The sequence below is a fragment of the Bos indicus x Bos taurus genome, chromosome 9 (genome assembly GCF_003369695.1).
Source record: "Bos indicus x Bos taurus breed Angus x Brahman F1 hybrid chromosome 9, Bos_hybrid_MaternalHap_v2.0, whole genome shotgun sequence".
Lineage (NCBI taxonomy): Eukaryota > Metazoa > Chordata > Mammalia > Artiodactyla > Bovidae > Bos > Bos indicus x Bos taurus.
In genome coordinates, this window is record NC_040084.1 from 21513770 (window position 1) to 21539367 (window position 25598).

Sequence of the window (25598 nt, forward strand, 5' to 3'; positions counted from 1 at the left end):
CATTTCTTCCCGATTATGCATCATGATAGCATAAAACACTCCCCCAGCACATACCCTCAGAGGTTAAGTAGAACCAGATGGCAGGTGAGGGGGGAATGAAATGCTAGAAACATGTATGTATTCATAATTTTTGTTACATTGTTGTCAAAGCGCTTCACACATTTTCTGCTTATTTGTTTGAGGACTAAATCTGTCCTGTCTTTCTCTGATGTTCTTTCCATTTTCTTAGCAAGTTGTGCTCTATCAGAAGCACAGCTGCTGCCGCTGCTGCTAAGTCACTTCAGTCGTGTCCGACTCTGTGCAACCCCATAGATGGCAGCCCATCTATGGGCTCCCCCATCCCTGGGATTCTCCAGGCACAAACACTGGAGTGGGTTGCCAGTTCCTTCTCCAATGCATGAAAAGTGAAAAGTGAAAGTGAAGTCACTCAGTCGCGTCCGACCCTCAGAGACCGCATGGACTGCAGCCTTCCAGGCTCCTCCATCCATGGGATTTTCCAGGCAAGAGTACTGGAGTGGGGTGCCATTGCCTGAGAGGAAGCACAGCTAAATCCCTGTAAAAAAAATTGAGTGTGTGTGTAGGGGTGGGGGGGGTGGAAAACTTCATGAAATAGGTTAAAACTAAAATGGCTTAGATGTGCTCCTTATCTTTATCTCTCTTCACACCTACCTTGAGGCAAAAATGCTCTATTATTATCAACATAGAGATCTCGAGTTCCAAGAGAGCCTTCCTTAAAGAGTATGAACTGGGACAAAGCAAAAAAAAGCACAAAGATAGAGGATGATCTTCATCATGAAAAAGGATTAAGAATCTCCACCTTGCAACCAATGTGGCAGCTTTGAGACTGAATAAAGAACACTTTGCACTCTTCCTTGGAAGCCCCACAATGGCACTCAGATGTCCACGGATGATCCTTCCAGATGTACTGCCAAGAGCTATCTGTTCTTCGCTAGAGTGAACCACCAGAACTAAGAAAAGCCATTAAAATCTTAGCCCTGGAAAATGGATCTTTGAAATGCTTCCTTTAGTGGATAGTGGCAACAGCGGAGCCCCATTTATTGCAACGTGTCAACACAGCGCCGTTCTCTGAATGTACAGCACTGTGCACGGCAGAGCTTGGCTTTCTGAGAGCCTCCAGGAAGCCCATTTTCTGTCAAGTGGGTAACTTTTCTATTTTATTAGATGCAAACTAAGGAAAATCCCTGTTTTTACAGCCTCAAGAATTCTGTGTGCATACTTCAGGTGTCTGATTTATATGTTTTTCTAACCAACTCCAAAAAGAAAATATGATCATAGGTATTTTTTTTTAAGGGTTGCAATGCCAGATTTTATTCCAGCGAGTTGAAGAAATGGATGGCTAAGGCTTCTCACCTTCCCAGACTATTTAGTCGGGGTGAGATCAATATCCCCACACAGGTGTGAGTTCTTTGAACAAGATCTCTGTCGTATTGGATACTGCATTACAAGCATCTACATATAATCAATTAATCCTTAATGTTTCTGAAATGTGTTTCTTCCATCCATATAGTAATAATATAAAGCTTTTCTTGTACATCCAGGAGTTACTCTGATAAATTGGTGCCTAATAATGTATATTATGTGGGCCTCTCTGGTGGCTCAGTGGTAAAGTTCTGGCTGCCAAGGCAGGATATGAGGGTTTGATCCCCGGGTTGAGAAGATCCCCTGGGGAAGGAAATGGCAACCAACTCCAGTATTCTTGCCTAGGAAATCCCATGGACAGAGGAGCCTGGCAGGCTACAGGTCCATGGAGTTGCAAAAGAGTCATACATGACTTAGTCATACATGACTAAATAACGATTTACATTATTTGACTTGTGTCCTCTCGTTAAATACATTATTATCAAATGAGATTTTATAGCCTCAGCCATATGAGAGAAAGAAACTGCATATTCTAGTTCTTCAGTATTTCCTCTCTATGCCAATACCTCACACAAGAAATATATTTCTATCAGATGAACTGAAGCTATTGATAACTAGAGTTAACATATAGTTCAATACGAATATCATATTATTTGTGTTGTCATGTTCCTTTTGAGTTCATAATTATAAATAATGGGATTAAAGGGAAAAGAGAATTGCTTCAGACTAGTCCTCATCTCAGTTAATAAATATTGTTGGACTTTTGCTTACCCCCTGCCAATTTTCTATTATCTCAACATCTTCTGATGACTAGAATAGCAGCCTATTGAAAAAAATAGGGGGAGGTAGTAAGTTACAAGTTGGGCTTTGCAGGTGGCTCACTGGTAAAGAACTTGCCTGCCAAAACAGGAGATGTGGGTTTGATCCCTTGGTCAAGAAGATCCCCTGGAGAAGAAAATGAAAACTCACTCTAGTATTCTTACCTGGAGAATCCCATGGACAAAGGAGCCTGGCAGGCTACAGTTCATGGGGTTGCAAAGAGTTGGACATGACTTAGTAACTGAGCATACACACAAGTATAATTACAAGTTCAACCTAAACTGACAAGCAGGTGCACCCTGATAAGCAGACTTGGAGTTTCTATGTGAAACTTAGGCTGACTCTGCTGAAAATAAATTCTCTGGTCAAGAGCAAAGAGTATAGCATGAGATGAATCCCCAGAACTCATACACCAAAGTCATTATTCCATGTTGAAAGCAATCAAGAGAAACCTAATAAGTATGTCTTCAAGCTATTTCATGATATGATCTCTTATAGAAGGCCCCAAGTGTGAGTGCTCAGTTGCTCAGTTGTGTCCAACCCTTCACGACCCTGTGGACTATAGCCTGCTAGGCTCCTCTGTCCATGGAATGTTTCAGGCAAGGATACTGGAGTAGATTGCCATTTCTTACTCCAGGGGATCTTCCCAACTCAGGGATCCAACCTGCATCTCTTGCATCTCCTACATTGGCAGGCAGATTCTTTACCACTAGTGCCAGCTGGGAACCCCCTCTAGAGTGCATACTTTTGATAAATTCATGACAGTATTTTTAAAAAATTCTTACTAGTACCATTGGACATTTTAGAGAATTTAATGGCTTAAATTATAAGTCTAGTGAAGGCAATGAATACCTACCACTTTGGAAATTTCTTGGACAATATAATATGGAATTTATTTCTATGGAGAATTCTCAGTGAAGTCTTTTAAAGGTATTCTTGATTGATTAAAGGTCAATTCTTGATTGAGGTCAATTTTAATATTTCACCATTAAATAGCTAATGAAAGTTACCTAGTCAGTAGGACTGTATTGATGTATGTATAATGGGAGTTAAAAAAAAGAGAAATCTCTAATGGAAAGGCTGCCATAATTTGCAAGTGGAAAGCTCTTGCCATAGAGGTCAACAGAACATTGGTAATGAAAGTCTGACAAACCAGTCCTGTGCAGGCTGCTGCTGCTGCTGCTAAGTCACTTCAGTCGTGTCCGACTCTGTGTGACCCCATAGACGGCAGCCCACCAGGCTCCCCCGTCCCTGGGATTCTCCAGGCAAGAACACTGGAGTGGGTTGCCATTTCCTTCTCCAATGCGTGAAAGTGAAAAGTGAAAGTGAAGTCACTCAGTCGTGTCTGACCCTCAGCAACCCCATGGACTGCAGCCCACCAGGCTCCTCTGTCCATGGGATTCTCCAGGCAGGAGCACTGGAGTGGGGTACCATTGCCTTCTCCCCTGTGCAGGCTGAGTTACACTAAATCACTGTTCTTCCAATAGGATTATGGACATAGAAAGCAGCATTTCTGAAAGGATATGCTCCCTCTTGGGAGGCTTTACCACTTAAAATATCTTTTGTCACATGCACCCCAATATTTATAGAAGCACTACTCACAATGGCCAAGGCATGGAAGCAACCTAAATGTCCACCTACAGATAAATGTATAAAGAGGATGTGGTACGCATGTGTGCTCAGTCACTCAGTCATGTCGGACACTTTGTGATGCCATGGACTGATGCATGACAGGCTCTATACATGGCATTTTCCAAGCAAGAATACTGGAGTGGGTTGCCATTTACTACCCTAAGAGATCTTCCCAACTCAGGGATCAAACCCACATTTCCCACATCTCCTGCATTGGCAGGTGGATAGACACTTATATTTCCACTGAAAGGAAAAACTGAAACGTCACTAAAGCATTAGTCACAGCATCATTGAACCATCCACACAAAAACAGGAGGAACTAGGAAAACCATGTCAGGGTTAAATTCTAACAGAAGGCAAGATGAAGCCTGCATGTGGTTGTGAACAAAGCATTTGAGAAACTAAAGTGGCCAGCAGTTTATTCTGATGGCCTGGGACTGGCTCAGATAATTAAGAATTCAAAATTGAGTACCATTTCACATGTATCACTTTGGGTTTAAATGTGAAAATACATGGTCTTGGTCAAGAATCCCCATTGATTCTTCAGGTCCATTCTAGGGGAAGAACTTTACAAGCGCTGTACGTGACCCTTTTTCCCCAAAACTAGCTTGAAGTTTTCCTAGTTCAAGTATTTTTCTCAGACAACAGGTCTAGATTTGCTTCCTTCATCTTAGAAACTGTCCACATGTGTCTCCTGCCATCACTATGCCTCATCAGTCCCAGGAAAATGCTCATACTAAAAGACTGGAGCAGAATTTTCTGGATATATCCAGACAGAGTCTGTCATATAATTTCCTAAAGGGGAACTCCATATTCACTGTTGGGAGTCATTCTTCCAGAGGAACTAGGGAAGCAATATATTTTGGCTTGGGTCTCCAACTGTAATTGCATGACAAATAAAAATAGACTCTAGTTACTCGTCAGTTTGCTTTACTCCTCATTTGATTTTGCCAAAAGATTTTCCTCCCTGGTGTAACGCTTAAGTCAGTTCTCTTGTACTCTCAACTTCTGTCTGGAGAAGCCCAATCACATGCAGTATTACTGGGAAGTTTTAAGTTTGCTAAAGATGTCAGAGCAGGAATGAAAGAGGGGATTTATATATAGTACATTGCATGGCAAACCACCCTAAATTCCTGTTCTTCTCCAGACTCCGTTGCTTTAATAGCAGTGACACTCAACCTCTCTGTCTGCTCTGTCTGCAACTTTGCCAAACAATTCAATTCTGCCTTCCACACTCTTTTATGTTCCACTCACCTCACACAAGGCAAAAAGAAAAAAGCTGAAGAAATAATGATGACAATTCTTGCATCAAGACAGCATTCATCAGAAGGTATCAGAGAAATGTGACTATGTAAAGACTCCTAAGAAAACACCACTAATTTCATTTAGGCATCTCTTTGGTGTGGTACCATTCTCCTCATTCAGCTTATCAAAATAGTTGTTTTAAACCCAACAGACTTTCCCCCAAGAAGTATTATTTTGCAGTAGTACAGATTCTTTCCATACTGTTTTTGAAATGGGCGCCTGAACCAGTATAATTTCCTTCCACAGAAATTGAGATCTAGGGACCTATGCCTTTAAACTCTAGAGACAAATGGGTGGTGTAGTCAAAGGGCTAGGTTATCTTCCTCATGCAAACGAAAGAGTAGACCCACTGGGTTCAACTATCCCAAAAGTCACCAGGGTAAAGACCTCATCAGAGTTCCACTGCAAAGGGAGACACTTTGTTCTCTAGCAAATAAGTCTTAACATGATCTCAACTAATATCAAATAAATGCTTAAGGGTTTTAACCTAAGCTTGGCTAATAATGGGGGGGTGGATTTAGGAGAATTATAAATAATTATAGATGTCAGGAGTGATGTACTGTTGTTTATTTTGCATTCCTAATACTGATCTGCTCTTCTGGAGTTTAATAGCTGCATTTCTGATATGATAAGCTCAAAATAATAATCGCTTCAGTGAAGGATTTATATTGAAATCCTGCTTATTCCCTGTCTGTTTATTGCTAAGCCAATATGGAAAGGTATAACATTTATTAGCTACTTGGACATTTGTCTCCTAAAAAAAGTCTTTTATATTAGGAGATTAAGTTGGATTTAATAACCAAAATGTAGACACAGAAAGTGAATATTTTTGGCCTCAGCCAAGCAGCTAGGCACAGTTATGCATGTGCAAAGATTGTAATATGCAATTGGACACAATTCTTTACAATCACATTTTAGAGACTATTTAAGTTCCATTAAAAAAAAATGATACTATAATATGAAGTTTCTTTTTCAAAAAGTTTTAGCCTTCTTTTATCAACTCACAAGTACAATTTAAAATAAAAATATTCTCTTACATAAGTATAACAGCCTTGTGATGGTAACAGAAAACCATGGTGATACTGTTAATTAAGAATCACTGGAATGACGTACGCACTGTAAATGTCGATAAGCAAATTCGCCTTTTAGCACTATGACTCATTTTGATTGTAATTGCTTTTACAGGACTTTTATCCTTTCCCCAACCTTTATTTTATTAGCACAAAGGCCACAAAATTCAGCTGAATCTAGTATAGAAAGGTAGTTCTGTGCATATTAACTTCTCAGAGAGGTTTTTTCTTAGAACTGACTCTAGACAGCAAAGCATCAGAAGATGGGCCCCACCTCCTATCCTACCCCTACCCTCAAACCCAGGACCCTGAATGAATTCTTCATTCTGCTGTAAAACAGTCATACCAAACAATAATCATTCCTCCCAAGAAATAAAAAGTCAAGCCACAACAAAAGCTTGCTTAATTATCATTTTTTTATAATTAATCTTAAACTGGCAAAGCCAGCTAATCTTAAAATAAATCAAACTGTACAACTAAGGGAATAATGTACAGAGGGGAGGAAAAATTTTACCCTTTCCACATGCATGAGAACTTTGCATAACATCATTAATGAAGGAAAGAATTAACATATGCCTTTATATCAGTGCTTAGTCATATATTCTGTTTGAAGAGACATATAGCAACATGAGGAATCTCTTGGTGTATCTAAGACAAGATCATAGTGTTGGATTCAACTCTGATCTCAGCATGAACCTACATACCGGAAATTGAATTAACAGACTATTGAGAAAATGCACCATTTGAACATGGGCTTTCCAATCTCCTCAGTGGTAAAGAATCTGCCTGCCAGTGCAAGAAACATGGGTTCGATCCCTGGGTTGGGAAGATCCCCTGGAGAAGGAAATGGCAAACCCACTCCATATTCTTGCCTGGGAAATCCCATGTACAGAGGAGCTGCAGCTGAGTGGACTGAAGTCCCTGGGGTCCCCAAGGAGTCAGACATATCTTAGTGACTAAACAATGATGAATAGCAACAACCATTTCAACACAGTTAGTGTCTTCTAGCTAAGATTTGATATATTTTTACTTAGCAATACCATATGTACTTTTTTCCAATGTTCCATAAGAAGATCTTATGAAATCTTCCTTTTGTGTCACTTTTTTCAAATTTATCTGAGTGTTCTGAGTTACACTGACTCATGGAAAAGTGAAACTCACAATCTCACTGCCCTATATATTTTTTTTCATTTTATACCAAACTAATTCAACCAGTACATATCCAAGTACCTATTGTGTCCAGTAATTACTAACAGAGAGTAAGGCAAATTGAAAGCAGTTTAATTTGGCCTCCACTGAGGATGTTTATATTTAGGTTCACAAGGTCACAGATTATGTTATTCCTGAATCAAGTTAATTTGCTGAATACTCTATTCAAAGGTAACAAGAAAATAATAAAATAAATTCTCACTTTTCAAAACATGTATGAGAGATTTTTTTAAAAATAAATAGCCATTTACTTAAGTCATTTAGATTCATCATAATTTGGTTTTGAACTCTTGGCATGGTAATAAAATCCCATCATCAGTTTTGCAAGATGCAAGAAAGATTGCTCTTATGTGCCTGCCTGCCAGGGTCCACCTAACTGGGCTCAGTCTCTGGGTCTCTGGCATATTTCCTGGCTACAGCTCCTAAGACATGTGCTCTCATTGTGAATGAGCTGAAACACAGACTAAATACAAATGAGATTCTTCCTGTAAATGTGTGTATCATAAAGGAATCACTTCTGGTAACATTTTCCATGCAGGATTTAATTGCTAGAGAGCTTTTCTCTTCTCTCTGCCAAAGCCTTTTTTCCCTTGTGTTCTTTGAATACTGAGGCACATGCGCCTACTAACACATAAACAATACTGAACGGAATTTTTAAAGAGAGCCTACATGAGATAATTCACATGTCTGATTTATTATACATTCATCTGATTTTTAACATATTAAATCAGCAGACTTACAGAGGCACTATGGGTTTCAAAATTGTACTTGACACTGTGGAAGATAAACAGCGAAACTAAAATATCATCCCTGTTTTCAAGGACATCACAATCACTTTGAAAGAAAAACACAGTAAGCAAACAGCAAACTGTTCAAGATATGACATTAGTGAAGTCACATTGTGAGTGATGTCTTGAATACGGGGAGTCTAAGAGGTATCTCAGCAATTAACAAGACAAAAGCTGAAATTTTGTTCTTACTTCCCCCCAAAACCTCCTCTCCCATAGTCTTAGCCTTCTAAGCTCAAGGCAAATCCATCCTTCCATTCAGAGTTGTTCTTGATTCCTCTCTCTTCTTTTCACACATCACATTTAATCAAAAGCAAATCTTCTGAATCTACTGAGAAACATGCGCGAGATCTTCTGACTTCGCTCACCACCACCTCCCTGGCCCAAGCACCTGCCATTTCTCATCCAAATTCCAGTTACAGTCTCCTCACCGGTGTCTCCCCTTCCTTCTTGCCCACTATAGTTTAAACTCAACCTAGCAGCCAGAGTGGTTGTGTTAAAATGCACATCAGAGAATGCCTCATGCTAAAAACCCTCCAGTGACTTTTTGACCCACAAAGCAAAAAACAAATGTCGCCCAGTAATCTATAAGGTTGGTCAGGATCTGAATTGCATCATTTATCTGACCTCATTTCCTAGAGTCCCCCATCTTTGCTCTTTTCCAGCTACAGTTTTCTCCTGCTATTCCTCTAGCACACGTGGCATCCTCCCAAGTCTGGCATCTGGAATCAGGCTCTCTTCAGGCTTTCTCCCCCACCCCTATGAAGTCTCTGCTCATAAACTGCCTCCTCTGAGTGTTTCCCTGACCACCCTATCTAAAAGACAGTTCTCCCCTGAGCCCCCTAGCACCTTCTCTGTTTATTTCTCACCCTAAATCTTATCACCTTCTAAAATGTAAATTCCATAATTATTCATTCATGCATTGGTTTTTCCTTCTCCATTAGAATACAATCTCCTATCTCTTTCTTATGTTGCTGTCTTCCCAGTTCTAAGGAAAGCTCATGTCACATAGCAGGTGTCAAATTGATGTTTGTTAAACGAATGAGGCCACTTGAAATATCTATGAAAGCCAATTAGCCTTCTTTCAAACAATTTCCTTTATTCATCCTAAAATATCAATTGACCAATTTTCATCTGCTTTAAAAAACTTTATCAGTGTATCAAACTTTAAGTTTAAAAATATTAACTGAGCTAATTAGATTTCTAGATAATCTGTTTCTCTAAATAAATTATGTTTTATTTTCTCAAGTATCTTTTTCTATCTCATACTCATTAACCATTCTGTCCAAAACAAAACGGGGACAGAGAGTTATTACGTGACCACTGCATCAATGAGGAAGAATAACATTAGCTGCTTAAACAAACAACCCCCAAGTCTTTGCGCCTTAACACAATAACAATGTGTTTCTCACCTACTTTTTGGTCTGATGTCTCTCCTGGTGGATTTCTTCCAAGCAGATGACTCAGGATCTAAGCTTCTTCCATTTTGTGACATTGCCATCTTAAAAAGGTAGTTATCAAGGTTGCCAAAGAAAATGTGAGTGTGGAATAATTATGCAGGGGGTTTTATAGCCCTGCCTGGAAGTGCCTGGAAGTGGCACTCCTTTGGCCAAAACAGTCGTACAAGTCTAACACAACTTCCCAAGAAGCTGGAATATGTAGCTTTCCTGTATGCCCATGAAGAGAGTCTTCTCTGGTGGCTCAGGTGGTAAAGAATCTGCCTGCAATGTGTTCGATCCTTGAGTTGGGGAGACCCCATGGAGAAAGAAATGTCAACCCACTCCAGTATTCTTGCCTGGAGGATTCCATGGACAGAGAAGCTTGGCGGGCTATAGTCTGTGGGGGTCTCAAAGAGTTGGACATGATTGAGAGACTAACACTGTATGCCCATGAAGAGGAAATCAAAAAAGACGTCGATGTCTAAACGGAAGAATATTTTCCAGAACAGTGCAATCTCTTCATCCAACTATTCTGACATGAAATTTGGGGTCATCACTCTGAAAATCCTGAACAAGAGTCTGGGGGTTAAGGCAAAGAATGTAAGGGGAAGAGTGAGATATAGAAGGGAAGCAGTGGAATGGGTTCACAAGAAGAGTTACCATGCTCACATTTTGCATCAGTTTTTGTTAATGAATCTCTAAGGGGGCATTTTTTTTAATCCAGGTTGTATTTAGAAACCTCTCCATACCAACTAAATAAAATAGACCACTGGAGAGTCAAATTTTTGTTTCTTTTCAGTTTAAGTTGCCTCCCAAATGAACAATTTTGTCTAGATCAAAAAATCCCCAGGGTGAGCACTATCTTTGGTGAAATTCCAAATTGTCTTTGGTGGAATTCTGAGAGGAAAGTACGCACAAAAGTTCTATAGTGAGAAAACATAAAGGAAGCAGGTGTATGTCCTGGAAGAGGAATAGTTTTAGATTGAAAAGATGTCATGAGCTCACAAAGTGTCTGGGAGACAGGTGTTTGAATGGAACTTGGTCAGTGATCAACCATCACCTATCAGGGACCAGATAAAACCTCCTGATTCCGGGCAGATGAAACTAAAACAAAACTTATTCTCAATAACAAAAGTTATTCAGAAACACAAAAACAAGATTGAGGAAGAAATCCTTTTAAGGTTTTGAAGTGGTAACCTGAACCAAGTTTGTCCAAAGGATGCTGAAAAGAAATCTGAACATGTCAACCCCAGGTTGACTTGAGAACAAATTTATAGGCCTATCCTCTCCTAGACAAACACCATTCAAGACAGACAGACAGACAAGACATTAGACAGCAGGGCTTCCCAGGTGGCACTAGTGGTAAAGAATCTGCCTGCCAATGCAGGAGACTTCAGAGAGGAAGGTTCGATCCCTGGGTTGGGAAGATTCCCCTGGGGAAGGGCATGGGAACCCAATCCAGTATTCTTGCCTGAAGAATCCCATGAACAGAGGATTCATAGCGTCTGTAGAGTCACAAAGACTCAGACACAACTGAAGCAACTTAGAACGCATGCATGCATTAGGTACTAAAAAACAAACTTCACTAGAGTACAATACAAACACGATCAGAAAATCAAAACCCCATAGAGGGACTTATTCCTAGGAAAACAAAATAAACTCAATGCAAATGATTTTTTAAATGTAACTAAACTCAATTTAAACTATAAATTACTATCATTTTATAAAATATGATTGTTCTTCCCTCCAAGTAGGAAAAAGCAATGCTGATGGACTTCGATGAAATGCCTGAGCTCAATTCTGCATGAATTTGTCTCCCAAGCATAGGCTGCTTGGCTCCTCCAGCAGGTAGAGAGAGAAGGGGTACCAGGTGTGTGCAGTTATTGAAGAAATCAAGATGGAATAATAAAGCAACCTCTGACATTCAGAAAGAAGTTGGCCTGGCACTCACAGCTAGGCCATGTTATTATGTCCTATTGGACATAAGCAGAATACCAACTTCAGACAAGGTTACTCTGAAACCATGATAAAATAAGAAGCAAGGCTAATTCAACATTTTATCTAGGAAAATATAACAAGTTCATTGTGGCATCCACAAAATACAAATACCTCTTCTCCTGGCCCAAATGAGTGACTCCTAATTCTCTAGAAATTCTAACTTTATCTTTGTCCCAGTTTTCTCTTGACACAGGCAAGATTTATTGGAATGTCCAATCATGCAATTCCCCCTCTTTCTTTCTTTTAAATCATTTTTTATTGGAGTATGCTTGCTTTACAATGTTGTGCTAGTTTCTGCTGTACAGCAAAGTGAATCAGCTGTATGTATACACACACCCCCCTCCTTTTTGGATTTCCTTCCCATTTAGGTCACTACGTAGCATTGAGTAGAATTCCCTGGGCTATACAGTAGGCTCTCACTAATTCTCTATTTTATACACAGTATCAGCAGTGTATATATGTCAATCCCAAGCTCCCAGTACATCCTACCTCCCCTTTCCCCTTTGGTGTCTACATGCCTCTTCTCTGTCTGTGTCTCTATTTCTGTTTTGCAAGTAAGATCATCTATACAATTGCCCCTCTCTCTGACAGCATTCCATCTAGATCTGCTTCCTTAGTCCCCCTCCTCAAAACCCTAAACAAAGCCCGAAGACATTAACTCCCTTCTCCATTTTAAACATAAGCAAATTTTTCTGTTCAGAATAATAAAGTGATGGTGCTACTTGATCTGTTTCCCACACCAAGTAATAGAAGCAGTAGAGTTTAGCTGATGGTTAAGAGGCTGGGTTTGAATACTATGTTTAGTGCACAGTCAAGTTCACTAACTGTGTAATGGAGATGATAAAATAACATCAACTACATCAGAAGGCTGAGAAGATTGATGAGGTATGTATAGCATATATAGAGACACGTATATACACAGAGTGCCTGACACATAGTGCGGAATGGGTGCAGAGGGACGTGTTTGCACGGTTATTGATCACTGCACTAGCCAGCGTCAGCAAGTGCAGGTTTCCTCTGCTTCCCCCGCAAGGAAAACATCATATTCCAAAGTCACAGCAACAAGCTGATAACCTCTGGATTAATGGAGACCTTTTTTTCCACCTGTCCCCATCAATGTCTGTTTGAGCAACTATTGTGTAGGAAAACAAATTGGTTGACTGGTCATAACATTCAACTGTTTTTCTAATGTTTTGCCATCAAGAAGAGACACAGCCTCAGGGTAAGTAGTTGAGCTAATTACTTTCAGGATAACACAAGCAGGCTCAGCTCAACGTATAAAAAACTGCTACTTGGGAAAAACATTGCACAATTGATGAACTCTGTCAATTAAAGAAATGGAATACATTTGAATCAGTTCTAATGAGGTGGATGAAACTGGAACCTATTATACAGAGTGAAGTAAGCCAGAAAGAAAAACACCAATATAGTATACTAACGCATATATATGGAATTTAGAAAGATGGTAACAATAACCCTGTGTACGAGACAGCAAAAGAGACACTGATGTATAGAACAGTCTTATGGACTCTGTTGCAGAGGGAGAGGGTGGGAAGATTTGGGAAAATGGCATTGAAACATGTATAATGTCATGTATGAAACGAGTTGCCAGTCCAGGTTTGATGCACAATACTGGATGCTTGGGGCTAGTGCACTGGGACAACCCAGAGGGATGGTATGGGGAGGGAGGAGGGAGGAGGGTTCAGGTTGGGGAACACATGTATACCTGTATACCTGTGGCAGATTCATTTTGATATTTGGCAAAACTAATACAATTTGTAAAGTTTAAAAATAAAATAAAATTTTAAAAAAAAAAAAAAAAGAAAAAAAAAGAAATGGAGCTAAAGTGTACTGTGAAAAGTACCCTGAGTTTTCATGGGAAGAATATTCTATTTACATCACATAGATAACCCATTAGAACTACTATATTTAAATATCTCTTTGTCCAAGGTCTTCTCTGGTGGCTCAGATGGTAAGTGTCTGCCTGCAATGCAGGAGACCCAGATTCGATCCCTGGGTCAGGAAGATCCTCTGGAGAAGGAAATGGCAACCCACTCCAGTGTTCTTGCCTGGAAAATTCCATGAATGAAGGAGCCTGGTAGGCTACAGTCCATGGGGTCGCAAAGAGTCGGACACGACTGAGCAACTTCACTTTGTCTATGTGCTAATCATTTTATTTATATTTTGTTTGATTTTGCATACACATTCTTAAGCCATTTTTAGTATTGTTTTTATAAAGTACATTAAAGTATGAGATTGGGAATATATTGCTGATTTAGGCAATTATTGGCTTGGGATGAAGATTTATTTTCCTATTTCTCCCTTAAAGGATGAGAAGTATTTTTCAGTTACTGCCCAACCCAAGAGTTTTCATATCAAAGTGTTCATTTATACATGCTCTACTACAGTTTCCCAGATTGATTAGTTACCTGAAATGAATTTTAATTTAAGGAATTTTATTTATGGTATTTGTCCACATCTTTAAAATATTATTTTCTTTCACTGAGTGCACAATTTCTTTATCATTCCTGTGTTTCCATATTCAGGTCTCTTCATTATTTTTATCTAATGGTTTCCTTGAATCTCTGTACTCCTCTGTCATTTAACTCTAGAATTCAGTTGCCCAGAGCTGACTACTTCACTGCTAAAACTGTAAAACTACCTCCACCCTGGTCCATGAGGATTCTTCCTTAACAGGCCAAAGTTACATCAGTCTTAATTTATTGACAGCACATATGGCAAAATCATTTGCTCTCTGGTTTCATCTGTGTCTCTTTTGGCAATTCAGGAGTCTAGATTTCTTCTGCCCATAAAATACTTGAGTTGTGGACTATTATTTTTCAAATTATTAATATACTTTGAATTTTTTCCTGTTAGAATTCATTCTGATTCTCCATTGCCCAAACTACCCATCTATGCCTTCACTTCTTTTTTTCCAACTTTGCCTGGAATATTCGTTTCTTAACAATGAAGCATTTTCAAAAACCACTAAAATATTAGTGAATAATCCCTTGTAATTTCAGAGCATATTTCTCTTGAAATTTTATATGATACAAAGCTATTATTTAAGTACATGTAATGAGAACTAAATTTTTGAATAAAGTAAAAAGAACAGAGGTAATAAAAGAGATGAAAATGTTACACACTCCTTTTAAGATAGAAGAATGTTAAAAAAATAATCAAAATGAAAGAGCTGTGAAAATCATACTTATTTTTTGCCTTCAAAAAGTACTAAGGGACACTCAATCTATCTCCAAATATCTAGAACCATAGAATCTTAGATCTGAAAGAAACTTAGTGAAACTTCAAATAAAAAACCCAACCCGAAAGCTGCTTCTTAACGTGTCTTTATTTATCTTCCTTCTGCCACACAGTGAAACTCACAGCACGTCTATACCTGCCTCCTCAGAGGTTTGCAGACTGCTATTTTCATTCCCATTTCTGGCCCTTTCTTGTTTTGATGTGGTTTTAAGACCTCTTACCATTTTAATGGCTACCCGGGAGCACACACTATTTTTTTCAACATGTATTTTAAAATGTGACACTTGAACACTTGATTCTAGGTGATCTTTAATTGGTATTGTGAGCAATACAGTCAACTGGCAGTGCCTGGCCACCGTCGTCACGGTGAAGCACGCTCCTTGGGAACGTAATGGCCCAGATTAGCACTCAGCAGTTATTCCCACCTCCTTTAAGCATGTTGTTTAGTGCTGCAATAACTGGAAAGCTTAAAACTCTACTTCTCAGACTTTCTTGCCACTAGGACTCTGGTCTCCCAGTTAGAAGCAGTTATAAGATATCTGAAATGCACAAACGAGGTGGAGGCCATCTTCATAATGTTTTTGGCTGTTTCCTGCTGCCAGGAATATTTATAGAGATTCCAGCATACAATCACCAATCTGATGGGTATTGAGAGACTTTAGCCACTGAGGCAGCTGTGTTTCCCATATAGTATTCAGGCAGTTGCTCAATCCTTCCTTCCTGCTCCTAAAATTGCAGCTGCGGGCTAATCTCAAGCTCACTTTTTTCAATGTCAACCTTCTGATTCCCCAGCTTCCTCCTGGCGTATGAATCTCACAGTACTATGTGAACATCTGATTTCCAGCCCTTCCAACAACTCCCATTATTAAAATTCACTCTATTTAAATCTGCTTAAAATACATAATATGTTTTCGTTTCATGCACAAAACCCTATATGTCATAAGTACTAAATATAATGATAATGTTATGTGCTAGGTCCCAGGCTCTTCACCTGTTTCACACAGAAAATATCACATCGACTTATTACACATGTTTGAGTTATGTGGTAATCCTGTTTTACTAATATTCTACTAAAATCCCCAGGCTTCTGGCTCTCCTTATGGGCAAGAAGATGCCAACATCCAAAAGCAAACCTGTGAAGATCACAGATGTAAGCACACAGCAGCAATGTACACAAAAGCTAGGAGAAAAGAGCTGGTCAAAGGGATCCAAGTGTCTGTTACACAACTTTTGAGTCATGTGAGAACTGATAAGAGTTGAGTCTGTACTTTAGCCAAAGGGTTGACAAACGTGGTCTTAGGAGTGGGTCCGTCCTAGAGAATTCTCTTAACACTATGACACTGTGAAGAGAAGAACATATTGTGCTATGGTAGTCATGAAGTAGGTAGCCAAGAATGAACAAGGAATACATGTCTCAGCCACTTAGGATGAGATACTCTTGACCATTCTAATTTTGATACAGCTTCAATATTATATCTAACAAAGAGTTAGACATTGTACAGTATCACCTAAAAGCTCATCAGTCATCCCTGAGACTGTTGTTTTTTAACATCTATTCGATAACCCAGAGAATGAAAGAGGCATATGCTTTCAAATTTACAAGCGTTACTTAACTAGTCAGCCTGTTAATACTCAAATTATAATTCAAAATGGCTTTGATCATATGATATCACTTACATGTGGAATCTAAAAAAAATGATACAAATGAATTTATTTACAAAACAAAAATAAATCTACATATATAGAAAGCGAACTATGGTTACCAAAGTAGAAAGCATGGGCAATGGATAGATTAGGACTTTGGTATTAATATTACACAGTACTATACATAACATAGATAACCTGCAAGGACCCCCAGTGTAGCACAGGGAACTAACTATGCTCAATATAATGATAATAATCAATGATAATAAGTATATTTTTATATTGAGTATCAGATCAGATCAGTCGCTCAGTCGTGTCCAACTATTTGCGACCCCATGCATTGCAGCACGCCAGGCCTCCCTGTCCATCACCAACTCCCGGAGTTCACTGAGACTCACGTCCATCGAGTCGGTTGAGTATAGCACTATATTATTATTATATTGATTATAGTTCTAGAATATTATAATAACCTATGGGGAAAAGACTCTGAAAAAGACTATATACATGTGTATGTGTGTGTATATGTGTGTATATATATATATATAGATAGATAGATAGATAGTATACCTGAATCACTGCTGTACAACTAAAACTAACAAAACACTGTAAATCAATTATAATTCAATAAAAAATAAAGTAAGAAAAAAACCAAATGGCCTTGATAAGAAAAACTTTCTTGCAAAGACATATACATATATTGCAGACATGTGTTAGAATTCAGATAATATATACACACACATGCATATACACATACAGAGATGTGTGTGTGCAAACACAGTAACAATTAAAGTATGTGGCAATACTAAACAGTGTCCTTAAGAAATAAAGAATTTTTTTAATGAGGGTCCAGAGGGCAAAGATAAGAATCGCCCTAAGTATAACTTTAGCTCAAACTGCAAAAAAAAAAAAAAAAAAGAAAGGAAAAACCAGGATTACCTTCAAATTCATACAGGGTTACTTTATGAATGAAATCAGGACAGAATAACTAGAAATAAGCCAGTTTATTTAGGGCACAAAGGAAAAACAAAAATGTCTTAGCCTTTGCGGTGGTTCATGGATCCCTGAGAATGGAGGGCAGGATCTTTTTGTTTCATCTAATCACTGGCTAGTGGTCTGGCCCAGGTGTCTTCAATTTTCCCCTCACAGTCACTCCCTAACCTTCTCCACCTGCTCACTGCCTTGGCGAATGCTCTGCAGGGAAGGACATCAACACCCCACCACCCCCATCCCCTCACTACACCTCCAGCCCCCTGCTGCTTCTAAGTTAGATTTCAGCTCAGTCAAGGTTGCAGCCTCAGCACATCAGAGGGAGAGTCAGTCAAGATCAGGCTACTTATTTCCTTGTTCCCTACTCTGCAAGCTCCCTTCAAGCTACATATATATATATATATATATATATATATATATATATATATATATATATATGTAATTTTGAAAATTAATTTCCTTTGAAAAACACTTTTTAAAAATCTATAAAATGACACTGCTTCCCATTTTGCATATACCTCAGGAACTATTTAGGGAGGCTTTTCCACATTAATCATGAGCTTTCTTTGCACAACAGCTACTTTTATCTTGGACATCTGCATTTAAAAATGCAAAATATTTATCTTTTAAACTGTTGGTTTAATCTAAACCAGTGTAAAATGTTTTATGGTTTAACTTCTTAGTCTTTCAAGTTTCTTTCCAAAATAAATATGTCCTGTGGCTCTTTGGTCTCACTTTTACAATCATCAGCTTTTGTTTTTGGCTTTTCCCCATGTGGAAAGGAATTGGGCTTAATTCCTTACACAACGAAATTTTGAAAAATGTATTTGCCAGGGATGCGACCTTAGCCAACATGGATGATTCTAGATTTGGCTTCATCCTTCTGGTTCTGGGTCAAAATGGATTTGTCCGGCATCTATTTGGAAAAGAATTAATATGTGATTGGAACATTTTGAAAGGCATGGCTAGTGACAGTCCTGGCCTTGCTCCCTCCAACATCTTGAATCATCATTGCCTGGAGTAGAGTCCATCAATTGCCTCAGGAACAAAGGGGGGCGGTAATGAATGTGTTCATTGTACTGAGGGTTTTAGAAAAATGCGGACAAGCCCAGGACGGATGGGGAAAGAAATTAGGATATTCTTGTCATATATGAGAATTCTACCCTGGACATTTCATATCAGTGATATATTTCAGCACCTTAGCTGACTGTTAGGTATTGCAAGAGATGGACCATAAAAGAAATGCATACCATCATCTTATCTAACATAAAAATCATTTTACCTAAGAAACAGGGAAGTCTCAATTTGCCTTCTATAGTCATCATATATATTGATCCTAGATTGATGATTACTATACCTTGGTGCATCCGATATAATTTTCTAGTTCCCTAGTTTCAAAGGTAAAACTGTATGTGTTGGATGAATTAAAGATGTAAGTGTATCATTCTTAAGTATTAAGTGAAATACTGAAAATAGCAGTCACCTTTCCTTTTTCTTTCTTTTTATAATAAGCAATGAGCATGTCTTTCATGGAACATATAGAATATTGTATTAGGTGGCATTAAGGAATTTAAAAGAAATCTTGTCTCCAAGATTCTATAATCCAAACACATCTTTTTGTTACAAATCTCAGAAGTTACTTTGCACTCAAAATATTCTCCACACTTCAAACACACAAAATCCAATGAACCAGCCTTCTCGACTAGGGCAGAATTGGCACAAGAAAACAGCCTTCCCACCTGGGCTATTTAGATGCGGATAGAAGATTTACTGTCTCAAGGACACTCTGCTAAAGTAGGTGCTTGTCGCTGGTCTCTAGCATGTAACAGCTAGAGCAAACTCCTGTCAGCCTAAGTGTCACATGGTTTTAAATGGGGCCATCCCAGCACATTCATCAGTCCAAAAGAACTCATGACTGAAGGACTAAATTTACAGTGTTCACAGAGAAAATTCATGTATATTGCACAATAGCAAACATTTCCAGAAAATTCATACTGATAACAGAAACCTTTTAGAACAGTTTTGGGTTATTTAGAATTTCTTTTAAGAATGTATTTTCTCTTTATAACTTTTCTATTAATTTTTTCTAAGGCCTCTTTCAATTAACAAACTGATTAAACCATTTCAAATGGGACTAAATCCAAAAGTAAAAGCTTACCACCTGAACTTTTTTTGGTAGCCTCTCTGAGGCTGTTTTTAAATATAATATACTTTCCAATTGAATTATTGGACAGTAATAATGTTCCCAATATTTATACTCTTTATAAAATGTGCATTGAGGATATGCCTATATTTTACCTTACTTAAAAGTGTACATCTTGATAAAATGAACATAAGATGGTTCAAATGATGAGGTTCATCTGGCATGTCCAGAGATTACTAATCTCATTTGGTTTGGTTTTTTAAAATTTTTTAAATAAATGTTTAAACATATATATGTCTATAAGCAAAAAATATATAATCATAAAACCGTTTTTAGATATTATGGAAACAACTCTGCTACTTTGGTCTTCTGTCATCTCATGTAAAATGTTCGTTTTATTGCATGAATTTCTTACATTATTAAAAAAAATTATTTTAATTGAAGACAATTTGGAAATTGCATTTCATATCAAAATTACCATGTCATGGACTAGGCTGACATAGGCAAAATTTTGAAATAGATAGAATTTTCTAAAATTCAGTATGCAATTGTCATTTTCCTTTACTTTTTTAGGGACTCCTATATTTCTACTGTTTCAACCACATGCTTTTTTTTCCCTTCTGTCTGTATGTGTGTGGTCGGTCACTCAGTTGTGTCTGACTCTTTACGACCCCATGGACTGTAGCCTGTGAAGCTCCTCTGTCCATGGGATTTCCCAAGCAAGAATTCTGGAGTGGGGTGCGTTTTCTTTTCTGTATAACTTCTAATAAACTCCTATTTTTAACTCCCATCTGGCTCCGAAGAGTATTCATATTTGCTTATTGCATAGTCATTCCCAAATAGCTCATGAACATCTCAAATATCCAAAGCTGAACTAATTCATCATTTACTCTCCAAAAAAAGTTATTCCTGGTGAGGTTCCCAACTCTTTAGAAGGACTAACCATCTTCCATTTTCTAACAATAGGGCTCAGTTGGTAAAGAGTCTGCCTGCAGTGTGGGAGACTTGGGTTCTATCCCTGGGTTGGGAAGATTCCCCTGGAGAAGGGAATGGCTACCCACTCCAGTAGTCTTGCCTGAAGAATTCCATAGACAGAGGAGGCTGATTGGCTACAGTCCATAAGGTCACAAAGAATCAGACAAAACTGAGTGACTAACACTTTTTTTTTCATTCTTTCTAACAATAAATATCCCAAAGTCATCTTTTATTCTCTCCTTCCCTTTATTCCTCTTTTGGTCATTGTGCATATCTTTGTGCCTATCTCTAGAAATTACTTCCTCTTTATTTACTCCCACTACCTTGATTCACACATCATTTTCTTTCTTTTATACTTCTTATTGACCTGTAACATATATATGGGGGAAAAAATGTATATACATATATATAACATAAATACAGAAAATACACATATACCTGTAACCTATATACAGAAAGATGCACAAAATGAAGAGCCTGATGCATTTCTACAAATATCTAGCACCAAGATCAGAAGCAAATCTCACTGATAGAACACCTCTCATGCTCTCCACCAGTCACTAACACCAGAGGGGAAACCACCATCCTAATGGCTAAGCCATTAGGACGACTATTGACTAATGACTACCTTTGCCCGTGTACTAGTAGGACTGGCCTCTGAATTAAACATCCCATCTCTAGTCTCTCGTCAGTTCTATGCATAACCACCAAAACATCTTTCTAACACACATTTGTCCATGGTATTCTCTTGCCCCAGACTTCCACTGGTTCTCCACTAGATTCCAGAATGAAATCCAACTTTTTGATATTGCCTGCAGTGACCTTTTCCAACCCCAATTAATTCTCAATGCCCTCCAGCTTATCCTCTTGATTCCTTTTAAGTCCTCTGGAAGTTGTGAGCACTGGTTTATCTAAAAGGAAGAGAATTCTAATGGCTGAATATAGTTACTGTCCAGGTAACACGTATGGTGGATACTTGGGGAAGGACAGGTAATATGGAGAAGAAAGAAGTGCTGAAATCATATTTATTCCCTGACACAGTCTCTATACAGAGAATAAAACATTAGCAACTAGGTAAAACGGGGTAAAGGAAACTATTTGGTTCATTTCTTCATTCATTCATTCAGCAATCATTTAGAGGCACATTCGTAGGTTGAGGTGAATATGCCGATGCTGCCACGATTCCACTGTATACCTGTCTTCATTCACACAGAGGTCCCCATTCTCCTCCACCACTGGTTTGGCACCTATGGAAATGCTAATTTCATTTGAAAATAAGCAACTTCTTGAAAGAGCTATATTCATTTGCAAGCCTGTCTCTTGCCAGATATTCAAAAGCAGGTGCAATGGGGTCAGCTACCTCTGAGATATAAACAAAAGGTTGCGTGTATGAGTCAGTTTGACCTTTACCAGCAGAAAACAGGAGAACCAGATCTGAAAGCAGCAGCTTATGTACTTAGTTAATCCAGTGGCATGAATAAGCAGAGTGTAAAAGGTACAAGTGTTTTCAACGAATATGGATTAATGTAGGGCTCCTGCTTGATATTCATAGATGAAATGTGGCTAAAGGCTGGAATTTCTTTTTCATGGACCCCCACCTCATGGACAGATGCATGCAATGAATTATTACATTTCTCTCTCCAAAAGCTGGGAGTTTCTCACCCAACAACTTCATCACCTATGTAAGTAGATATTAATGAGTCGAGTCCATCAAACAACAAAATAATCTTTCTTTTGGCAAGTAATAAAAAGCACTCTGTTCCTATATTTGGAATTATTTCAAATACTTTTCTCATTCACCTTAGTGATCCTTCTTAAACTCTTTTGCAACTTGCTTCTTCAAAATAAAATTCTCCTTGAAAAGTACTTTTTCTCCTTCCTAATATCTTTCAGGAGGAAGATTTCCTATGGTAAATGCCCTGCAGCTAATTTCAGAGAATATTAAGCAGTGTTTATTTTTACTTGTGTATATTAATACTTAGAAATGTCCTAGAAGGTAATGAACTTAACTTGTCTTGGCACAAAGTATACAGACTGTGAGCAGTACAGTCTGGGAGCTCTAGTCTGGTTTTCTGGGCTTAATTGAGCATACAATTTTTCACTTGCAGATTTTTGGCACTGGAGAAGAAGAATATTGGTAGCATGACATGCATCCCAAGACAACTGAAAATAGAGTTCATTTCCAACAGTGGCATTAGGTTCCATTTTGCTTTCTCGATAAATGACTTGCACAATATAGACCCCTGCATCTGTTGAATAAACTAACAAATAATGAATACATGTGTATAAGTACAAAATACCGAGGCACATGCAGCCTGACATTTCACTGGAAAGAGGCCCATGGTGATCTGAGCACGTTCTGGACCACCACTCTGAGTTCTCTGAACTGACACTGGTGTATCATGAGTAAGCCGATGCACTGGGGCCTTCTCAGGCCATCATTCTGGCAGCCCTCAGAGGTCACTGAGGTCAATATGTGATTACAGAAAGCATTTGTCACGTAAGTCAGGTCCATCTTGCCTCTTCCACTCCTGCTGTTTATTTCAGTGGCATCACAGAGCCTTGCTCTGGGTTTGAGACAATCAGAAGATTTTCTATGAGCTTCTAGCAGGGCTCAGAAAACAAAAACCCTGCTGAGGGAGTCACAGATAGAACCAATTAGGTTTTCCTTAGTGTTTTCTTTGATCCCAGGAAGTTTTTTATGCAGATTTATGGGAGATGTTCTTATTTTCTATGGCTCTCTTTGCACAAGAGAAAAGTACATATTAATAACCAGGCTTTCTATTCAAATCTTTCTTGATGCACTTAGCAACACAGAATCTTTGCCAAAGGCCCAGGTGCATATTTCATCTGTGGCAAAGTCATAAACTGATGACCCGTTACTTGTTTTCTCAATGTTGTATTGAACTGAATTTGTTGAAAAATTACATACCCACAGAGAAGTGCTCATTGGAACCATAATATATACAAAGTGAACATACCATGTAATCACCACCCCCACCCCATTCCTTCAAGAGAAACCACCATCCTGATTTAGCCAATATCATTGATTAGTTTACATGATTTCTGAATTTTATATAAGTGGATTCATAAATGATGTACCTGAACGTGTCCTGTTTCTTTTACTTAGTTATGAGATGTACTTTATGTTGTTGCATATTTTAGAGTTCATTAATTCTCATTCCTGTTTAGCATTCCTCTGTAGAAACAGAACAAGAGGAATTCTTTTTACCCTTGAGGACCACTTAGACTGTCAGCTTGGTGTGCCTGTGAATAATGTTGCTACGAATGTTCTTCTGTATGTCCTTTGGTACACACCTTTTGGTGCACATTTGTATATATTTCTGCTGGATATAAACCTAGGAGTGGATCTAGTGGTGTCAGAATACACATATGCTCAGTTTTAATGCCAAATAGTTTTCCAACAGGTTTGATCAAATTTACACACCAAGAAGCAGGGTCTGAGTGCTGGTATTTTCAGTTTCTCATCATGGCCATTTTGACAGGTGTGTCATAAGATAATATTATAATTTGTATTTCACTGATGATTAATAAAGCTGACAAACTTTTCCTAGATATTAGTATGTACTGGGCAGCCTCTTTTTGAAGAGTTTTATTGATAACTTTTGCCTGTTTTCTATCAGGGTTTCTGATTTTTTTTCTTATTGTCTTGGGGGAGTTCTATATTCTAGTAACAAATCCTTTGTCCATTATATGTATTACAAACACCTTTTCCCATGCTGTGTCTTTATTTTATTCCATTCTGCATGCCTTCGCACCCTCTTCATGGTATTTTTATAAAGATAAGTCCTTAAGTTCTATATTATATAATTTACCAAGATTTTTCCTTAGAGCTAGAAATATTTCCCTATCCCAACTGTAACAAAGATATTTTTGCATGTTGTCTTCCAAAATATTACATCTTTCATGTTTATATCCATTTTTAAATGTTATGAAGTAATATTCAAGATACATTAAAAACATGTTATTCTTAACTGAGTTGACATTCTCCTTTTTTTTTTTTTTCTGTATTGTTCAGTCATTCAGTCATGTCTGACTCTTTGCTTCACTATCTCACAGAGCTTGCTCAAACTCACATCCATTGGGTCAGTGATGCCATCCAACCATCTCATCCTCTGTCATCCCCTTTTCCTCCTGCCTTCAATCTTCCCCAACATCAGGGTCTTTTCTAATGAGTCAGCTCTTGTGGCCAAATTATTGGTGCTTCAGCTTTAGCATCAGTCCTTCCGATGAATATTTAGGGTTGATTTCCTTTACAATAAACTGTGGAAAATTCTAAAAGAGATGTGAATACCAGACCACCTGATCTGCCTCTTGAGAAATTTGTATGCAGGTCAGGAAGCAACAGTTAGAACTGGACATGGAACAACAGACTGGTTCCAAATAGAAAAAGGAGTATGTCAAGGCTGTATATTGTCACCCTGTTTATTTAACTTATATGCAAAGTACATCATGAGAAACACTGGACTGGAAGAAACACAAGCTGGAATCAAGATTGCCGGGAGAAATATCAATAACCTCAGATATGCAGATGACACCACCCTTATGGCAGAAAGTGAAGAGGAACTCAAAAGCCTCTTGATGAAAGTGAAAGTGGAGAGTGAAAAAGTTGGCTTAAAGCTCAACATTCAGAAAACGAAGATCATGGCATCCGGTCCCATCATTTCATGGGAAATAGATGGGGAAACAGTGGAAACAGTGTCAGACTTTATTTTGGGGGGCTCCAAAATCACTGCAAATGGTGACTGCAGCCATGAAATTAAAAGACGCTTACTGCTTGGAAGGAAAGTTATGAGCAACCTAGATAGCATATTCAAAAGCAGAGACATTACTTTGCCAACAAAGGTTCATCTAGTCAAGGTTATTGTTTTTCCTGAGGTCATGTATGGATGTGAGAGTTGGACTGTGAAGAAGGCTGAGCGCCGAA